We start from the raw sequence: 21796 nt of genomic DNA, 5'->3' as shown, positions 1-21796 counted from the left end.
CAGGGCGGGTTATATCCTAGAGAGTAAAACGTCTGCATCCTCCACATGAAAGCTCTCCTGGGAGTCATGTAGTTTGTATCCGACGCACTACTGCCAATTTACTCAAACCCTCACACTCTTCTAATAACGATCCGACGCAGAAATTGTATCGAGATTAAGTACTGTAGGCTCAAGGGCGATTTTTATCCTAGAGAGTGAAACGGCTGCAGCCTCCACATGAAAGCTTTCCTGGGAGTCATGTAGTTTGTATCAGACGCACTACTGCGAATTTAGTGAAACCCTCACATTCTTCTAATAAGGATGCGACACAGAAATTGTATCGAGATTAAATACTGTAGGCTCAAGATCGGGTTATATCCTAGAGAGTAAAACGGCTGCAGCCTCCACATGGAAGCTCTCCTGGGAGTCATGTAGTAAGTATGCGACGCACTACTGCGAATTTAGTGAAACCCTCACATTCTTCAAAAAAGGATGCGACACAGAAATTGTGACGAGATTAAGTACTGTAGGCTCAAGGGCGGGTTATATCCTAGAGAGTAAAACGGCTGCAGCCTCCACATGAAAGCTCTCCTGGGAGTCATGTATTTTGTATCCGACGCACTAGTGCCCATTTACTGAAACCCTCACACTCTTCTAATAACGATCCGACGCAGAAATTGCATCGAGATTAAATACTGTAGGCTCCAGGGCGGGTTATATCCTAGAGAGTAAAACGGCTACAGCCTCCACATGGAAGCTCTCCTGGGAGTCATGTAGTTTGTATCCGACGCACTACTGCGAATATAGTGAAACCCTCACATTCTTCTAAAAAGGATGCGACACAGAAATTGTATCGAGATTAAGTACTGTAGGCTCAAGGACGGGTTATATCCTAGAGAGTAAAACGGCTGCATCCTCCACATGAAAGCTCTCCTGGGAGTCATGTAGTTTGTATCCAACGCACTACTCCCCATTTACTGAAACCCTCACACTCTTCTAATAAGGATGCGACACAGAAATTGCATCGAGATTAAATACTGTAGGCTCCAGGGCGGGTTATATCCTAGAGAGTAAAACGTCTGCATCCTCCACATGAAAGCTCTCCTGGGCGTCATGTAGTTTGTATCCGACGCACTACTGCCCATTTACTGAAACCCTCACACTCTTCTAATAAGGATGCGACACAGAAGTTGTATCGCGATAAAGTACTGTAGGCTCAAGATCGGGTTATATCCTAGAGAGTAAAACGGCTGCATCCTCCACATGAAAGCTCTCCTGGGAGTCATGTAGTTTGTATCCGACGCACTACTGCCCATTTACTGAAACCCTCACACTCTTCTAATAAGGATGCGACACAGAAATTGCATCGAGATTAAATACTGTAGGCTCCAGGGCGGGTTATATCCTAGAGAGTAAAACGGCTACAGCCTCCACATGGAAGCTCTCCTGGGAGTCATGTAGTTTGTATCCGACGCACTACTGCGAAATTAGTGAAACCCTCACATTCTTCTAAAAAGGATGCGACACAGAAATTGTATCGAGATTAAGTACTGTAGGCTCAAGGGCGGGTTGTATCCTAGAGAGTAAAACGGCTGCAGCCAACACATGAAAGCTATCCTGGGAGTCATGTAGTTTGTATCCGAAGCACTACTGCGCATTTACTGAAACCCTCACACTCTTCTAATAAGGATGCGACACAGAAATTGCATCGAGATTAAATACTGTAGGCTCCAGGGCGGGTTGTATCCTAGAGAGTAAAACGGCTGCATCCTCCACATGAAAGCTCTCCTGGGAGTCATGTAGTTTGTATCCGACGCACTACTGCCCATTTACTGAAACCCTCACACTCTTCTAATAAGGATGCGACACAGAAATTGCATCGAGATTAGATACTGTAGGCTCCAAGGCGGGTTATATCCTAGAGAGTAAAACGGCTGCAGCCTCCACATGAAAGCTCTCCTGGGAGTCATGTAGTTTGTATCCGACGCACTACTGCCCATTTACTGAAACCCTCACACTCTTCTAATAAGGATGCGACACAGAAATTGCATCGAGATTAAATACTGTAGGATCCAGGGCAATTTTTATCCTAGAGAGTGAAACGGCTGCAGCCACCACATGAAAGCTTTCCTGGGAGTCATGTAGTTTGTATCCGACGCACTTCTGCGAATTTACTGAAACCCTCTCATTCTTCTAATAAGGATGCGACACAGAAATTGTATCGCGATAAAGTACTGTAGGCTCAAGATCGGGTTATATCCTAGAGAGTAAAACGGCTGCATCCTCCACATGAAAGCTCTCCTGGGAGTCATGTAGTTTGTATCCGACGCACTATTGCCCATTTACTGAAACCCTCACACTCTTCTAATAAGGATGCGACACAGAAATTGCATCGAGATTAAATACTGTAGGATCCAGGGCGATTTTTATCCTAGAGAGTGAAACGGCTGCAGCCTCCACATGAAAGCTTTCCTGGGAGTCATGTAGTTTGTATCCAGTTCACTACTGCGAATTTAGTGAAACCCTCACATTATTCTAATAAGAATGCGACACAGAAATTGTATCGAGATTAAGTACTGTAGGCTCAAGAGCGGGTTATATCCTAGAGAGTAAAACGGCTGCAGCCTCCACATGAAAGCTATCCTGGGAATCATGTAGTTTGTATCCGACGCACTACTGCCCATTTACTGAAACCCTCACACTCTTCTAATAAGGATGCGACACAGAAATTGCATCGAGATTAAATACTGTAGGCTTCAGGGCGGGTTATATCCTAGAGAGTAAAACGTCTGCATCCTCCACATGAAAGCTCTCCTGGGAGTCATGTAGTTTGTATCCGACGCACTACTGCCCATTTACTCAAACCCTCACACTCTTCTAATAACGATCCGACGCAGAAATTGTATCGAGATTAAGTACTGTAGGCTCAAGGGCGGGTTGTATCCTAGAGAGTAAAACGGCTGCAGCCAACACATGAAAGCTATCCTGGGAGTCTTGTAGTTTGTATCCGAAGCACTACTGCGCATTTACTGAAACCCTCACACTCTTCTAATAAGGATGCGACACAGAAATTGCATCGAGAATAAATACTGTAGGCTCCAGGGCGGGTTACACCCTAGAGAGTAAAACGTCTGCATCCTCCACATGGAAGCTCTCCTGGGAGTCATGTAGTTTGTATCTGACGCACTACTGCCCATTTACTGAAACCCTCACACTCTTCTAATAAGGATGCGACACAGAAATCGCATCGAGATTAAATACTGTAGGCTCCAGGGCGGGTTATATCCTAGAGAGTAAAACGGCTACAGCCTCAACATGGAAGCTCTCCTGGGAGTCATGTAGTTTGTATCCGACGCACTACTGCGAATTTAGTGAAACCCTCACATTCTTCTAAAAAGGATGCGACACAGAAATTGTATCGAGATTAAGTACTGTAGGCTCAAGGGCGGGTTACATCCTAGAGAGTAGAACGGCTGCATCCTCCACATGAAAGCTATCCTGGGAGTCATGTAGTTTCTATCCGACGCACTACTGCCCATTTACTGAAACCCTCACACTCTTCTAATAAGGATGCGACACAGAAATTGCATCGAGATTAAATACTGTAGGCTCCAGGGCGGGTTATATCCTAGAGAGTAAAACGTCTGCATCCTCCACATGAAAGCTCTCCTGGGAGTCATGTAGTTTGTATCCGACGCACTACTGCCCATTTACTGAATCCCTCACACTCTTCTAATAAGGATGCGACACAGAAATTGCATCGAGATTAAATACTGTAGGATCCAGGGCGATTTTTATCCTAGAGAGTGAAACGGCTGCAGCCTCCACATGAAAGCTTTCCTGGGAGTCATGTAGTTTGTATCCAGTTCACTACTGCGAATTTAGTGAAACCCTCACATTCTTCTAATAAGAATGCGACACAGAAATTGTATCGAGATTAAGTACTGTAGGCTCAAGAGCGGGTTATATCCTAGAGAGTAAAACGGCTGCAGCCTCCACATGAAAGCTATCCTGGGAATCATGTAGTTTGTATCCGACGCACTACTGCCCATTTACTGAAACCCTCACACTCTTCTAATAAGGATGCGACACAGATATTGCATCGAGATTAAATACTGTAGGCTCCAGGGCGGGTTATATCCTAGAGAGTAAAACGTCTGCATCCTCCACATGAAAGCTCTCCTGGGAGTCATGTATTTTGTATCCGACGCACTAGTGCCCATTTACTGAAACCCTCACACTCTTCTAATAACTTTCCGACGCAGAAATTGCATCGAGATTAAATACTGTAGGCTCCAGGGCGGGTTATATCCTAGAGAGTAAAACGGCTACAGCCTCCACATGGAAGCTCTCCTGGGAGTCATGTAGTTTGTATCCGACGCACTACTGCGAATATAGTGAAACCCTCACATTCTTCTAAAAAGGATGCGACACAGAAATTGTATCGAGATTAAGTACTGTAGGCTCAAGGACGGGTTATATCCTAGAGAGTAAAACGGCTGCATCCTCCACATGAAAGCTCTCCTGGGAGTCATGTAGTTTGTATCCAACGCACTACTCCCCATTTACTGAAACCCTCACACTCTTCTAATAAGGATGCGACACAGAAATTGCATCGAGAATAAATACTGTAGGCTCCAGGGCGGGTTACACCCTAGAGAGTAAAACGTCTGCATCCTCCACATGGAAGCTCTCCTGGGAGTCATGTAGTTTGTATCTGACGCACTACTGCCCATTTACTGAAACCCTCACACTCTTCTAATAAGGATGCGACACAGAAATCGCATCGAGATTAAATACTGTAGGCTCCAGGGCGGGTTATATCCTAGAGAGTAAAACGGCTACAGCCTCAACATGGAAGCTCTCCTGGGAGTCATGTAGTTTGTATCCGACGCACTACTGCGAATTTAGTGAAACCCTCACATTCTTCTAAAAAGGATGCGACACAGAAATTGTATCGAGATTAAGTACTGTAGGCTCAAGGGCGGGTTACATCCTAGAGAGTAGAACGGCTGCATCCTCCACATGAAAGCTATCCTGGGAGTCATGTAGTTTCTATCCGACGCACTACTGCCCATTTACTGAAACCCTCACACTCTTCTAATAAGGATGCGACACAGAAATTGCATCGAGATTAAATACTGTAGGCTCCAGGGCGGGTTATATCCTAGAGAGTAAAACGTCTGCATCCTCCACATGAAAGCTCTCCTGGGAGTCATGTAGTTTGTATCCGACGCACTACTGCCCATTTACTGAATCCCTCACACTCTTCTAATAAGGATGCGACACAGAAATTGCATCGAGATTAAATACTGTAGGATCCAGGGCGATTTTTATCCTAGAGAGTGAAACGGCTGCAGCCTCCACATGAAAGCTGTCCTGGGAGTCATGTAGTTTGTATCCAGTTCACTACTGCGAATTTAGTGAAACCCTCACATTCTTCTAATAAGAATGCGACACAGAAATTGTATCGAGATTAAGTACTGTAGGCTCAAGAGCGGGTTATATCCTAGAGAGTAAAACGGCTGCAGCCTCCACATGAAAGCTATCCTGGGAATCATGTAGTTTGTATCCGACGCACTACTGCCCATTTACTGAAACCCTCACACTCTTCTAATAAGGATGCGACACAGATATTGCATCGAGATTAAATACTGTAGGCTCCAGGGCGGGTTATATCCTAGAGAGTAAAACGTCTGCATCCTCCACATGAAAGCTCTCCTGGGAGTCATGTATTTTGTATCCGACGCACTAGTGCCCATTTACTGAAACCCTCACACTCTTCTAATAACTTTCCGACGCAGAAATTGCATCGAGATTAAATACTGTAGGCTCCAGGGCGGGTTATATCCTAGAGAGTAAAACGGCTACAGCCTCCACATGGAAGCTCTCCTGGGAGTCATGTAGTTTGTATCCGACGCACTACTGCGAATATAGTGAAACCCTCACATTCTTCTAAAAAGGATGCGACACAGAAATTGTATCGAGATTAAGTACTGTAGGCTCAAGGACGGGTTATATCCTAGAGAGTAAAACGGCTGCATCCTCCACATGAAAGCTCTCCTGGGAGTCATGTAGTTTGTATCCAACGCACTACTCCCCATTTACTGAAACCCTCACACTCTTCTAATAAGGATGCGACACAGAAATTGCATCGAGATTAAATACTGTAGGCTCCAGGGCGGGTTATATCCTAGAGAGTAAAACGTCTGCATCCTCCACATGAAAGCTCTCCTGGGCGTCATGTAGTTTGTATCCGACGCACTACTGCCCATTTACTGAAACCCTCACACTCTTCTAATAAGGATGCGACACAGAAATTGCATCGAGATTAAATACTGTAGGATCCAGGGCAATTTTTATCCTAGAGAGTGAAACGGCTGCAGCCACCACATGAAAGCTTTCCTGGGAGTCTAGTAGTTTGTATCCGACGCACTTCTGCGAATATACTGAAACCCTCACATTCTTCTAATAAGGATGCGACACAGAAATTGTATCGCGATTAAGTACTGTAGGCTCAAGATCGGGTTATATCCTAGAGAGTAAAACGGCTGCATCCTCCACATGAAAGCTCTCCTGGGAGTCATGTAGTTTGTATCCGACGCACTACTGCCCATTTACTGAACCCCTCACACTCTTCTAATAAGGATGCGCCCCAGAAATTGCATCGAGATTAAATACTGTAGGCTCCAGGGCGGGTTATATCCTAGAGAGTAAAACGGCTACAGCCTCCACATGGAAGCTCTCCTGGGAGTCATGTAGTTTGTATCCGACGCACTACTGCGAAATTAGTGAAACCCTCACATTCTTCTAAAAAGGATGCGACACAGAAATCGTATCGAGATTAAGTACTGTAGGCTCAAGGGCGGGTTGTATCCTAGAGAGTAAAACGGCTGCAGCCAACACATGAAAGCTATCCTGGGAGTCATGTAGTTTGTATCCGAAGCACTACTGCGCATTTACTGAAACCCTCACACTCTTCTAATAAGGATGCGACACAGAAATTGCATCGAGATTAAATACTGTAGGCTCCAGGGCGGGTTACACCCTAGAGAGTAAAACGTCTGCATCCTCCACATGGAAGCTCTCCTGGGAGTCATGTAGTTTGTATCTGACGCACTACTGCCCATTTACTGAAACCCTCACACTCTTCTAATAAGGATGCGACACAGAAATCGCATCGAGATTAAATACTGTAGGCTCCAGGGCGGGTTATATCCTAGAGACTAAAACGGCTACAGCCTCCACATGGAAGCTCTCCTGGGAGTCATGTAGTTTGTATCCGACGCACTACTGCGAATTTAGTGAAACCCTCACATTCTTCTAAAAAGGATGCGACACAGAAATTGTATCGAGATTAAGTACTGTAGGCTCAAGGGCGGGTTACATCCTAGAGAGTAGAACGGCTGCATCCTCCACATGAAAGCTATCCTGGGAGTCATGTAGTTTGTATCCGACGCACTACTGCCCATTTACTGAAACCCTCACACTCTTCTAATAAGGATGCGACACAGAAATTGCATCGAGATTAAATACTGTAGGCTCCAGGGCGGGTTATATCCTAAGGAGTAAAACGTCTGCATCCTCCACATGAAAGCTCTCCTGGGAGTCATGTAGTTTGTATCCGACGCACTACTGCCCATTTACTGAAACCCTCACACTCTTCTAATAAGGATGCGACACAGAAATTGCATCGAGATTAAATACTGTAGGATCCAGGGCGATTTTTATCCTAGAGAGTGAAACGGCTGCAGCCTCCACAAGAAAGCTTTCCTGGGAGTCATGTAGTTTGTATCCGACGCACTACTGCCCATTTACTGAAACCCTCACACTCTTCTAATAAGGATGCGACACAGAAATTGCATCGAGATTAAATACTGTAGGATCCAGGGCAATTTTTATCCTAGAGAGTGAAACGGCTGCAGCCACCACATGAAAGCTTTCCTGGGAGTCTAGTAGTTTGTATCCGACGCACTTCTGCGAATATACTGAAACCCTCACATTCTTCTAATAAGGATGCGACACAGAAATTGTATCGCGATTAAGTACTGTAGGCTCAAGATCGGGTTATATCCTAGAGAGTAAAACGCCTGCATCCTCCACATGAAAGCTCTCCTGGGAGTCATGTAGTTTGTATCCGACGCACTACTGCCCATTTACTGAACCCCTCACACTCTTCTAATAAGGATGCGCCCCAGAAATTGCATCGAGATTAAATACTGTAGGCTCCAGGGCGGGTTATATCCTAGAGAGTAAAACGGCTACAGCCTCCACATGGAAGCTCTCCTGGGAGTCATGTAGTTTGTATCCGACGCACTACTGCGAAATTAGTGAAACCCTCACATTCTTCTAAAAAGGATGCGACACAGAAATTGTATCGAGATTAAGTACTGTAGGCTCAAGGGCGGGTTGTATCCTAGAGAGTAAAACGGCTGCAGCCAACACATGAAAGCTATCCTGGGAGTCATGTAGTTTGTATCCGAAGCACTACTGCGCATTTACTGAAACCCTCACACTCTTCTAATAAGGATGCGACACAGAAATTGCATCGAGATTAAATACTGTAGGCTCCAGGGCGGGTTACACCCTAGAGAGTAAAACGTCTGCATCCTCCACATGGAAGCTCTCCTGGGAGTCATGTAGTTTGTATCTGACGCACTACTGCCCATTTACTGAAACCCTCACACTCTTCTAATAAGGATGCGACACAGAAATCGCATCGAGATTAAATACTGTAGGCTCCAGGGCGGGTTATATCCTAGAGACTAAAACGGCTACAGCCTCCACATGGAAGCTCTCCTGGGAGTCATGTAGTTTGTATCCGACGCACTACTGCCCATTTACTGAAACCCTCACACTCTTCTAATAAGGATGCGACACAGAAATTGCATCGAGATTAAATACTGTAGGATCCAGGGCGATTTTTATCCTAGAGAGTGAAACGGCTGCAGCCTCCACATGAAAGCTTTCCTGGGAGTCATGTAGTTTGTATCCGACTCACTACTGCGAATTTAGTGAAACCCTCACATTCTTCTAATAAGAATGCGACACAGAAATTGTATCGAGATTAAGTACTGTAGGCTCAAGAGCGGGTTATATCCTAGAGAGTAAAACGGCTGCAGCCTCCACATGAAAGCTATCCTGGGAGTCATGTAGTTTGTATCCGACGCACTACTGCCCATTTACTGAAACCCTCACACTCTTCTAATAATGATGCGACACAGAAATTGCATCGAGATTAAATACTGTAGGCTCCAGGGCGGGTTATATCCTAGAGAGTAAAACGTCTGCATCCTCCACATGAAAGCTCTCCTGGGAGTCATGTAGTTTGTATCCGACGCACTACTGCCCATTTACTCAAACCCTCACACTCTTCTAATAACGATCCGACGCAGAAATTATATCGAGATTAAGTACTGTAGGCTCAAGGGCGGGTTATATCCTAGAGAGTAAAACGTCTGCAGCCTCCACATGAAAGCTCTCCAGGGAGTCATGTAGTTTGTATCCGACGCACTACTGCCCATTTACTGAAACCCTCACACTCTTCTAATAAGGATGCGACACAGAAATTGCATCGAGATTAAATACTATAGGATCCAGGGCGATTTTTAACCTAGAGAGTGAAACGGCTGCAGCCTCCACATGAAAGCTTTCCTGGGAGTCATGTAGTTTATATCAGACGCACTACTCCGAATTTAGTGAAACCCTCACATTCTTCTAATAAGGATGCGACACAGAAATTGTATCGAGATTAAGTACTGTAGGCTCAAGATCGGGTTATATCCTAGAGAGTAAAACGGCTGCAGCCTCCACATGGAAGCTCTCCTGGGAGTCATGTAGTGTGTATCCGACGCACTACTGCGAATTTAGTGAAACCCTCACATTATTCTAAAAAGGATGCGACACAGAAATTGTATCGAGATTAAGTACTGTAGGCTCAAGGGCGGGTTATATCCTAGAGAGTAAAACGGCTGCAGCCTCCACATGAAAGCTCTCCTGGGAGTCATGTAGTTTGCATCCGACGCACTACTGCCCATTTACTGAAACCCTCACACTCTTCTAATAACGATCCGACGCAGAAATTGCATGGAGATTAAATACTGTAAGCTCCAGGGCGGGTTATATCCTAGAGAGTAAAACGGCTACAGCCTCCACATGGAAGCTCTCCTGGGAGTCATGTAGTTTGTATCCGACGCACTTCTGCGAATTTAGTGAAACCCTCACATTCTTCTAATAAGGATGCGACACAGAAATTGTATCGCGATTAAGTACTGTAGGCTCAAGATCGGGTTATATCCTAGAGAGTAAAACGTCTGCAGCCTCCACATGAAAGCTCTCCAGGGAGTCATGTAGTTTGTATCCGACGCACTACTGCCCATTTACTGAAACCCTCACACTCTTCAAATAAGGATGCGACACAGAAATTGCATCGAGATTAAATACTATAGGATCCAGGGCGATTTTTATCCTAGAGAGTGAAACGGCTGCAGCCTCCACATGAAAGCTCTCCTGGGAGTCATGTAGTTTGTATCAGACGCACTACTGCGAATTTAGTGAAACCCTCACATTCTTCTAATAAGGATGCGACACAGAAATTGTATCGAGATTAAGTACTGTAGGCTCAAGATCGGGTTATATCCTAGAGAGTAAAACGTCTGCAGCCTCCACATGAAAGCTCTCCAGGGAGTCATGTAGTTTGTATCCGACGCACTACTGCCCATTTACTGAAACCCTCACACTCTTCTAATAAGGATGCGACACAGAAATTGCATCGAGATTAAATACTATAGGATCCAGGGCGATTTTTATCCTAGAGAGTGAAACGGCTGCAGCCTCCACATGAAAGCTCTCCTGGGAGTCATGTAGTTTGTATCTGACGCACTACTGCCCATTTACTGAAACCCTCACACTCTTCTAATAAGGATGCGACACAGAAATCGCATCGAGATTAAATACTGTAGGCTCCAGGGCGGGTTATATCCTAGAGAGTAAAACGGCTACAGCCTCCACATGGAAGCTCTCCTGGGAGTCATGTAGTTTGTATCCGACGCACTACTGCGAATTTAGTGAAACCCTCACATTCTTCTAAAAAGGATGCGACACAGGAATTGTATCGAGATTAAGTACTGTAGGCTCAAGGGCGGGTTACATCCTAGAGAGTAGAACGGCTGCATCCTCCACATGAAAGCTATCCTGGGAGTCATGTAGTTTCTATCCGACGCACTACTGCCCATTTACTGAAACCCTCACACTCTTCTAATAAGGATGCGACACAGAAATTGCATCGAGATTAAATACTGTAGGCTCCAGGGCGGGTTATATCCTAGAGAGTAAAATGTCTGCATCCTCCACATGAAAGCTCTCCTGGGAGTCATGTAGTTTGTATCCGACGCACTACTGCCCATTTACTGAAACCCTCACACACTTCTAATAAGGATGCGACACAGAAATTGCATCGAGATTAAATACTGTAGGATCCAGGGCGATTTATATCCTAGAGAGTGAAACGGCTGCAGCCTCCACATGAAAGCTTTCCTGGGAGTCATGTAGTTTGTATCCGACTCACTACTGCGAATTTAGTGAAACCCTCACATTCTTCTAATAAGAATGCGACACAGAAATTGTATCGAGATTAAGTACTGTAGGCTCAAGAGCGGGTTATATCCTAGAGAGTAAAACGGCTGCAGCCTCCACATGAAAGCTATCGTGGGAGTCATGTAGTTTGTATCCGACGCACTACTGCCCATTTACTGAAACCCTCACACTCTTCTAATAAGGATGCGACACAGAAATTGCATCGAGATTAAATACTGTAGGCTCCAGGGCGGGTTATATCCTAGAGAGTAAAACGTCTGCATCCTCCACATGAAAGCTCTCCTGGGAGTCATGTAGTTTGTATCCGACGCACTACTGCCCATTTACTCAAACCCTCACACTCTTCTAATAACGATCCGACGCAGAAATTGTATCTAGATTAAGTACTGTAGGCTCAAGGGCGGGTTATATCCTAGAGAGTAAAACGTCTGCAGCCTCCACATGAAAGCTCTCCAGGGCGTCATGTAGTTTGTATCCGACGCACTACTGCCCATTTACTGAAACCCTCACACTCTTCTAATAAGGATGCGACACAGAAATTGCATCGAGATTAAATACTATAGGATCCAGGGCGATTTTTATCCTAGAGAGTGAAACGGCTGCAGCCTCCACATGAAAGCTTTCCTGGGAGTCATGTAGTTTGTATCAGACGCACTACTGCGAATTTAGTGAAACCCTCACATTCTTCTAATAAGGATGCGACACAGAAATAATATCGAGATTAAGTACTGTAGGCTCAAGATCGGGTTATATCCTAGAGAGTAAAACGGCTGCAGCCTCCACATGGAAGCTCTCCTAGGAGTCATGTAGTGTGTATCCGACGCACTACTGCGAATTTAGTGAGACCCTCACATTCTTCTAAAAAGGATGCGACACAGAAATTGTATCGAGATTAAGTAGTGTAGGCTCAAGATCTGGTTATATCCTAGAGAGTAAAACGGCTGCAGCCTCCACATGAAAGCTCTCCTGGGAGTCATGTAGTTTGTATCCGACGCACTACTGCCCATTTACTGAAACCCTCACACTCTTCTAATAAGGATGCGACACAGAAATTGCATCGAGATTAAATACTATAGGATCCAGGGCGATTTTTATCCTAGAGAGTGAAACGGCTGCAGCCTCCACATGAAAGCTTTCCTGGGAGTCATGTAGTTTGTATCAGACGCACTACTGCGAATTTAGTGAAACCCTCACATTCTTCTAATAAGGATGCGACACAGAAATTGCATCGAGATTAAATACTATAGGAACCAGGGCGATTTTTATCCTAGAGAGTGAAACGGCTGCAGCCTCCACATGAAAGCTTTCCTGGGAGTCATGTAGTTTGTATCAGACGCACTACTGCGAATTTAGTGAAACCCTCACATTCTTCTAATAAGGATGCGACACAGAAATTGTATCGAGATTAAGTACTGTAGGCTCAAGATCGGGTTATATCCTAGAGAGTAAAACGGCTGCAGCCTCCACATGAAAGCTCTCCTGGGAGTCATGTAGTTTGTATCCGACGCACTACTGCCCATTTACTCAAACCCTCACACTCTTCTAATAACGATCCGACGCAGAAATTGTATCGAGATTAAGTACTGTAGGCTCAAGGGCGGGTTATATCCTAGAGAGTAAAACGTCTGCAGCCTCCACATGAAAGCTCTCCAGGGAGTCATGTAGTTTGTATCCGACGCACTACTGCCCATTTACTCAAACCCTCACACTCTTCTAATAACGATCCGACGCAGAAATTGTATCGAGATTAAGTACTGTAGGCTCAAGGGCGGGTTATATCCTAGAGAGTGAAACGGCTGCAGCCTCCACATGAAAGCTCTCCTGGGAGTCATGTAGTTTGTATCAGACGCACTACTGCGAATTTAGTGAAACCCTCACATTCTTCTAATAAGGATGCGACACAGAAATTGTATCGAGATTAAGTACTGTAGGCTCAAGATCGGGTTATATCCTAGAGAGTAAAACGTCTGCAGCCTCCACATGAAAGCTCTCCAGGGAGTCATGTAGTTTGTATCCGACGCACTACTGCCCATTTACTGAAACCCTCACACTCTTCTAATAAGGATGCGACACAGAAATTGCATCGAGATTAAATACTATAGGATCCAGGGCGATTTTTATCCTAGAGAGTGAAACGGCTGCAGCCTCCACATGAAAGCTTTCCTGGGAGTCATGTAGTTTGTATCAGACGCACTACTGCGAATTTAGTGAAACCCTCACATTCTTCTAATAAGGATGCGACACAGAAATTGTATCGAGATTAAGTACTGTAGGCTCAAGATCGGGTTATATCCTAGAGAGTAACACGGCTGCAGCATCCACATGAAAGCTCTCCTGGGAGTCATGTAGTTTGTATCCGACGCACTACTGCCCATTTATTGAAACCCTCACACTCTTCTAATAACGATCCGACGCAGAAATTGCATCGAGATTAAATACTGTAGGCTCCAGGGCGGGTTATATCCTAGAGAGTAAAACGGCTACAGCCTCCACATGGAAGCTCTCCTGGGAGTCATGTAGTTTGTATCCGACGCACTACTGCGAATATAGTGAAACCCTCACATTCTTCTAAAAAGGATGCGACACAGAAATTGTATCGAGATTAAATACTGTAGGCTCCAGGGCGGGTTATATCCTAGAGAGTAAAACGTCTGCATCCTCCACATGAAAGCTCTCCTGGGAGTCATGTAGTTTGTATCCGGCGCACTACTGCCCATTTACTGAAACCCTCACACTCTTCTATTAAGGATGCGACACAGAAATTGCATCGAGATTAAATACTGTAGGCTCAAGATCGGGTTATATCCTAGAGAGTAAAACGTCTGCATCCTCCACATGAAAGCTCTCCTGGGAGTCATGTAGTTTGTATCCGACGCACTACTGCCCATTTACTGAAACCCTCACACTCTTCTAATAAGGATGCAACACAGAAATTGCATCGAGAGTAAATACTGTAGGCTCCAGGGCGGGTTATATCCTAGAGAGTAAAACGGCTACAGCCTCCACATGAAAGCTCTCCTGGGAGTCATGTAGTTTGTATCCGACGCACTACTGCGAATTTAGTGAAACCCTCACATTCTTCTAAAAAGGATGCGACACAGAAATTGTATCGAGATTAAGTACTGTAGGCTGAAGGGCGGGTTTTATCCAAGAGAGTAAAACGGCTGCATCCTCCACATGAAAGCTCTCCTGGGAGTCATGTAGTTTGTATCCGACTCACTACTGCCCATTTACTGAAACCCTCACACTCTTCTAATAAGGATGCGACACAGAAATTGCATCGAGATTAAATACTGTAGGATCCAGGGCAATTTTTATCCTAGAGAGTGAAACGGCTGCAGCCACTACATGAAAGCTTCCCTGGGAGTCATGTAGTTTGTATCCGACGCACTTCTGCGAATTTAGTGAAACCCTCACATTCTTCTAATAAGGATGCGACACAGAAATTGTATCGAGATTAAGTACTGTAGGCTCAAGAACGGGTTATATCCTAGAGAGTAAAACGGCTGCATCCTCCACATGAAAGCTCTCCTGGGAGTCATGTACTTTGTATCCGACGCACTACTGCCCATTTACTGAAACCCTCACACTCTTCTAATAAGGATGCGACACAGAAATTGCATCGAGATTAAATACTGTAGGCTCCAGGGCGGGTTATATCCTAGAGAGTAAAACGGCTACAGCCTCCACATGGAAGCTCTCCTGGGAGTCATGTAGTTTGTATCCGACGCACTACTGCGAATTTATTGAAACCCTCACATTCTTCTAATAAGGATGCGACACAGAAATTGCATCGAGATTAAATACTATAGGATCCAGGGCGATTTTTATCCTAGAGAGTGAAACGGCTGCAGCCTCCACATGAAAGCTTTCCTGGGAGTCATGTAGTTTGTATCAGACGCACTACTGCGAATTTAGTGAAACCCTCACATTCTTCTAATAAGGATGCGACACAGAAATTGTATCGAGATTAAGTACTGTAGGCTCAAGATCGGGTTATATCCTAGAGAGTAAAACGGCTGCAGCCTCCACATGAAAGCTCTCCTGGGAGTCATGTAGTTTGTATCCGACGCACTACTGCCCATTTACTCAAACCCTCACACTCTTCTAATAACGATCCGACGCAGAAATTGTATCGAGATTAAGTACTGTAGGCTCAAGGGCGGGTTATATCCTAGAGAGTAAAACGGCTACAGCCTCCACATGGAAGCTCTCCTGGGAGTCATGTAGTTTGTATCCGACGCACTACTGCGACTTTAGTGAAACCCTCACACTCTTCTAATAACGATCCGACGCAGAAATTGTATCGAGATTAAGTACTGTAGGCTCAAGGGCGGGTTTTATCCAAGAGAGTAAAACGGCTGCATCCTCCACATGAAAGCTCTCCTGGGAGTCATGTAGTTTGTATCCGACTCACTACTGCCCATTTACTGAAACCCTCACACTCTTCTAATAAGGATGCGACACAGAAATTGCATCGAGATTAAATACTGTAGGATCCAGGGCAATTTTTATCCTAGAGAGTGAAACGGCTGCAGCCACTACATGAAAGCTTTCCTGGGAGTCATGTAGTTTGTATCCGACGCACTTCTGCGAATTTAGTGAAACCCTCACATTCTTCTAATAAGGATGCGACACAGAAATTGTATCGAGATTAAGTACTGTAGGCTCAAGAACGGGTTATATCCTAGAGAGTAAAACGGCTGCATCCTCCACATGAAAGCTCTCCTGGGAGTCATGTAGTTTGTATCCGACGCACTACTGCCCATTTACTGAAACCCTCACACTCTTCTAATAAGGATGCGACACAGAAATTGCATCGAGATTAAATACTGTAGGCTCAAGATCGGGTTATATCCTAGAGAGTAAAACGTCTGCATCCTCCACATGAAAGCTCTCCTGGGAGTCATGTAGTTTGTATCCGACGCACTACTGCCCATTTACTGAAACCCTCACACTCTTCTAATAAGGATGCAACACAGAAATTGCATCGAGAGTAAATACTGTAGGCTCCAGGGCGGGTTATATCCTAGAGAGTAAAACGTCTGCATCCTCCACATGAAAGCTCTCCTGGGAGTCATGTAGTTTGTATCCGACGCACTACTGCCCATTTACTGAAACCCTCACACTCTTCTATTAAGGATGCGACACAGAAATTGCATCGAGATTAAATACTGTAGGCTCAAGATCGGGTTATATCCTAGAGAGTAAAACGTCTGCATCCTCCACATGAAAGCTCTCCTGGGAGTCATGTAGTTTGTATCCGACGCACTACTGCCCATTTACTGAAACCCTCACTCTCTTCTAATAAGGATGCAACACAGAAATTGCATCGAGAGTAAATACTGTAGGCTCCAGGGCGGGTTATATCCTAGAGAGTAAAACGGCTACAGCCTCCACATGAAAGCTCTCCTGGGAGTCATGTAGTTTGTATCCGACGCACTACTGCGAATTTAGTGAAACCCTCACATTCTTCTAAAAAGGATGCGACACAGAAATTGTATCGAGATTAAGTACTGTAGGCTCAAGGGCGGGTTTTATCCAAGAGAGTAAAACGGCTGCATCCTCCACATGAAAGCTCTCCTGGGAGTCATGTAGTTTGTATCCGACTCACTACTGCCCATTTACTGAAACCCTCACACTCTTCTAATAAGGATGCGACACAGAAATTGCATCGAGATTAAATACTGTAGGATCCAGGGCAATTTTTATCCTAGAGAGTGAAACGGCTGCAGCCACTACATGAAAGCTCTCCTGGGAGTCATGTAGTTTGTATCCGACGCACTTCTGCGAATTTAGTGAAACCCTCACATTCTTCTAATAAGGATGCGACACAGAAATTGTATCGAGATTAAGTACTGTAGGCTCAAGAACGGGTTATATCCTAGAGAGTAAAACGGCTGCATCCTCCACATGAAAGCTCTCCTGGGAGTCATGTACTTTGTATCCGACGCACTACTGCCCATTTACTGAAACCCTCACACTCTTCTAATAAGGATGCGACACAGAAATTGCATCGAGATTAAATACTGTAGGCTCCAGGGCGGGTTATATCCTAGAGAGTAAAACGGCTACAGCCTCCACATGGAAGCTCTCCTGGGAGTCATGTAGTTTGTATCCGACGCACTACTGCGAATTTATTGAAACCCTCACATTCTTCTAATAAGGATGCGACACAGAAACTGCATCGAGATTAAATACTATAGGATCCAGGGCGATTTTTATCCTAGAGAGTGAAACGGCTGCAGCCTCCACATGAAAGCTTTCCTGGGAGTCATGTAGTTTGTATCAGACGCACTACTGCGAATTTAGTGAAACCCTCACATTCTTCTAATAAGGATGCGACACAGAAATTGCATCGAGATTAAATACTATAGGATCCAGGGCGATTTTTATCCTAGAGAGTGAAACGGCTGCAGCCTCCACATGAAAGCTCTCCTGGGAGTCATGTAGTTTGTATCCGACGCACTACTGCGAATTTAGTGAAACCCTCACACTCTTCTAATAAGGATGCGACACAGAAATTGCATCGAGATTAAATACTATAGGATCCAGGGCGATTTTTATCCTAGAGAGTGAAACGGCTGCAGCCTCCACATGAAAGCTCTCCTGGGAGTCATGTAGTTTGTATCAGACGCACTACTGCCCATTTACTGAAACCCTCACACTCTTCTAATAAGGATGCGACACAGAAATTGCATCGAGATTAAATACTATAGGATCCAGGGCGATTTTTATCCTAGAGAGTGAAACGGCTGCAGCCTCCACATGAAAGCTCTCCTGGGAGTCATGTAGTTTGTATCCGACGCACTACTGCGAATTTAGTGAAACCCTCACATTCTTCTAATAAGGATGCGACACAGAAATTGCATCGAGATTAAATACTATAGGATCCAGGGCGATTTTTATCCTAGAGAGTGAAACGGCTGCAGCCTCCACATGAAAGCTTTCCTGGGAGTCATGTAGTTTGTATCAGACGCACTACTGCGAATTTAGTGAAACCCTCACATTCTTCTAATAAGGATGCGACACAGAAATTGTATCGAGATTAAGTACTGTAGGCTCAAAGGCGGGTTATATCCTAGAGAGTAAAACGTCTGCAGCCTCCACATGAAAGCTCTCCAGGGAGTCATGTAGTTTGTATCCGACGCACTACTGCTCATTTACTGAAACCCTCACACTCTTCTAATAAGGATGCGACACAGAAATTGCATCGAGATTAAATACTATAGGATCCAGGGCGATTTTTATCCTAGAGAGTGAAACGGCTGCAGCCTCCACATGAAAGCTCTCCTGGGAGTCATGTAGTTTGTATCAGACGCACTACTGCGAATTTAGTGAAACCCTCACATTCTTCTAATAAGGATGCGACACAGAAATTGCATCGAGATTAAATACTATAGGATCCAGGGCGATTTTTATCCTAGAGGGTGAAACGGCTGCAGCCTCCACATGAAAGCTTTCCTGGGAGTCATGTAGTTTGTATCAGACGCACTACTGCGAATTTAGTGAAACCCTCACATTCTTCTAATAAGGATGCGACACAGAAATTGTATCGAGATTAAGTACTGTAGGCTCAAGATCGGGTTATATCCTAGAGAGTAAAACGGCTGCAGCCTCCACATGAAAGCTCTCCTGGGAGTCATGTAGTTTGTATCCGACGCACTACTGCCCATTTACTGAAACCCTCACACTCTTCTAATATCGATCCGACGCAGAAATTGCATCGAGATTAAATACTGTAGGCTCCAGGGCGGGTTATATCCTAGAGAGTAAAACGGCTACAGCCTCCACATGGAAGCTCTCCTGGGAGGCATGTAGTTTGTATCCGACGCACTACTGCGAATATAGTGAAACCCTCACATTCTTCTAAAAAGGATGCGACACAGAAATTGTATCGAGATTAAATACTGTAGGCTCCAGGGCGGGTTATATCCTAGAGAGTAAAACGTCTGCATCCTCCACATGAAAGCTCTCCTGGGAGTCATGTAGTTTGTATCCGACGCACTACTGCCCATTTACTGAAACCCTCACACTCTTCTAATAAGGATGCGACACAGAAATTGCATCGAGATTAAATACTGTAGGCTCAAGGGCGGGTTATATCCTAGAGAGTAAAACGTATGCATCCTCCACATGAAAGCTCTCCTGGGAGTCATGTAGTTTGTATCCGACGCACTACTGCGAATTTAGTGAAACCCTCACATTCTTCTAATAAGGATGCGACACAGAAATTGCATCGAGATTAAATACTATAGGATCCAGGGCGATTTTTATCCTAGAGAGTGAAACGGCTGCAGCCTCCACATGAAAGCTTTCCTGGGAGTCATGTAGTTTGTATCAGACGCACTACTGCGAATTTAGTGAAACCCTCACATTCTTCTAATAAGGATGCGACACAGATATTGTATCGAGATTAAGTACTGTAGGCTCAAGATCGGGTTATATCCTAGAGAGTAAAACGGCTGCAGCCTCCACATGAAAGCCCTCCTGGGAGTCATGTAGTTTGTATCCGACGCACTACTGCCCATTTACTGAAACCCTCACACTCTTCTAATAAGGATGCGACACAGAAATTGCATCGAGATTAAATACTATAGGATCCAGGGCGATTTTTATCCTAGAGAGTGAAACGGCTGCAGCCTCCACATGAAAGCTCTCCTGGGAGTCATGTAGTTTGTATCCGACGCACTACTGCGAATTTAGTGAAACCCTCACACTCTTCTAATAAGGATGCGACACAGAAATTGCATCGAGATTAGATACTATAGGATCCAGGGCGATTTTTATCCTAGAGAGTGAAACGGCTGCAGCCTCCACATGAAAGCTCTCCTGGGAGTCATGTAGTTTGTATCAGACCCACTACTGCCCATTTACTGAAACCCTCACACTCTTCTAATAAGGATGCGACACAGAAATTGCATCGAGATTAAATACTATAGGATCCAGGGCGATTTTTATCCTAGAGAGTGAAACGGCTGCAGCCTCCACATGAAAGCTCTCCTGGGAGTCATGTAGTTTGTATCCGACGCACTACTGCGAATTTAGTGAAACCCTCACATTCTTCTAATAAGGATGCGACACAGAAATTGCATCGAGATTAAATACTATAGGATCCAGGGCGATTTTTATCCTAGAGAGTGAAACGGCTGCAGCCTCCACATGAAAGCTTTCCTGGGAGTCATGTAGTTTGTATCAGACGCACTACTGCGAATTTAGTGAAACCCTCACATTCTTCTAATAAGGATGCGACACAGAAATTGTATCGAGATTAAGTACTGTAGGCTCAAAGGCGGGTTATATCCTAGAGAGTAAAACGTCTGCAGCCTCCACATGAAAGCTCTCCAGGGAGTCATGTAGTTTGTATCCGACGCACTACTGCCCATTTACTGAAACCCTCACACTCTTCTAATAAGGATGCGACACAGAAATTGCATCGAGATTAAATACTATAGGATCCAGGGCGATTTTTATCCTAGAGAGTGAAACGGCTGCAGCCTCCACATGAAAGCTCTCCTGGGAGTCATGTAGTTTGTATCAGACGCACTACTGCGAATTTAGTGAAACCCTCACATTCTTCTAATAAGGATGCGACACAGAAATTGTATCGAGATTAAGTACTGTAGGCTCAAGATCGGGTTATATCCTAGAGAGTAAAACGGCTGCAGCCTCCACATGAAAGCTCTCCTGGGAGTCATGTAGTTTGTATCCGACGCACTACTGCCCATTTACTGAAACCCTCACACTCTTCTAATGTCGATCCGACGCAGAAATTGCATCGAGATTAAATACTGTAGGCTCCAGGGCGGGTTATATCCTAGAGAGTAAAACGGCTACAGCCTCCACATGAAAGCTCTCCTGGGAGGCATGTAGTTTGTATCCGACGCACTACTGCGAATATAGTGAAACCCTCACATTCTTCTAAAAAGGATGCGACACAGAAATTGTATCGAGATTAAATACTGTAGGCTCCAGGGCGGGTTATATCCTAGAGAGTAAAACGTCTGCATCCTCCACATGAAAGCTCTCCTGGGAGTCATGTAGTTTGTATCCGACGCACTACTGCCCATTTACTGAAACCCTCACACTCTTCTAATAAGGATGCGACACAGAAATTGCATCGAGATTAAATACTGTAGGCTCAAGGGCGGGTTATATCCTAGAGAGTAAAACGTATGCATCCTCCACATGAAAGCTCTCCTGGGAGTCATGTAGTTTGTAT

The sequence above is a fragment of the Schistocerca nitens genome, chromosome 4 (assembly GCF_023898315.1).
Source record: "Schistocerca nitens isolate TAMUIC-IGC-003100 chromosome 4, iqSchNite1.1, whole genome shotgun sequence".
NCBI lineage: Eukaryota > Metazoa > Arthropoda > Insecta > Orthoptera > Acrididae > Schistocerca > Schistocerca nitens.
The sequence above is the reverse complement of the archived record's forward strand: the minus strand, read 5'-3'. Positions refer to the sequence as shown.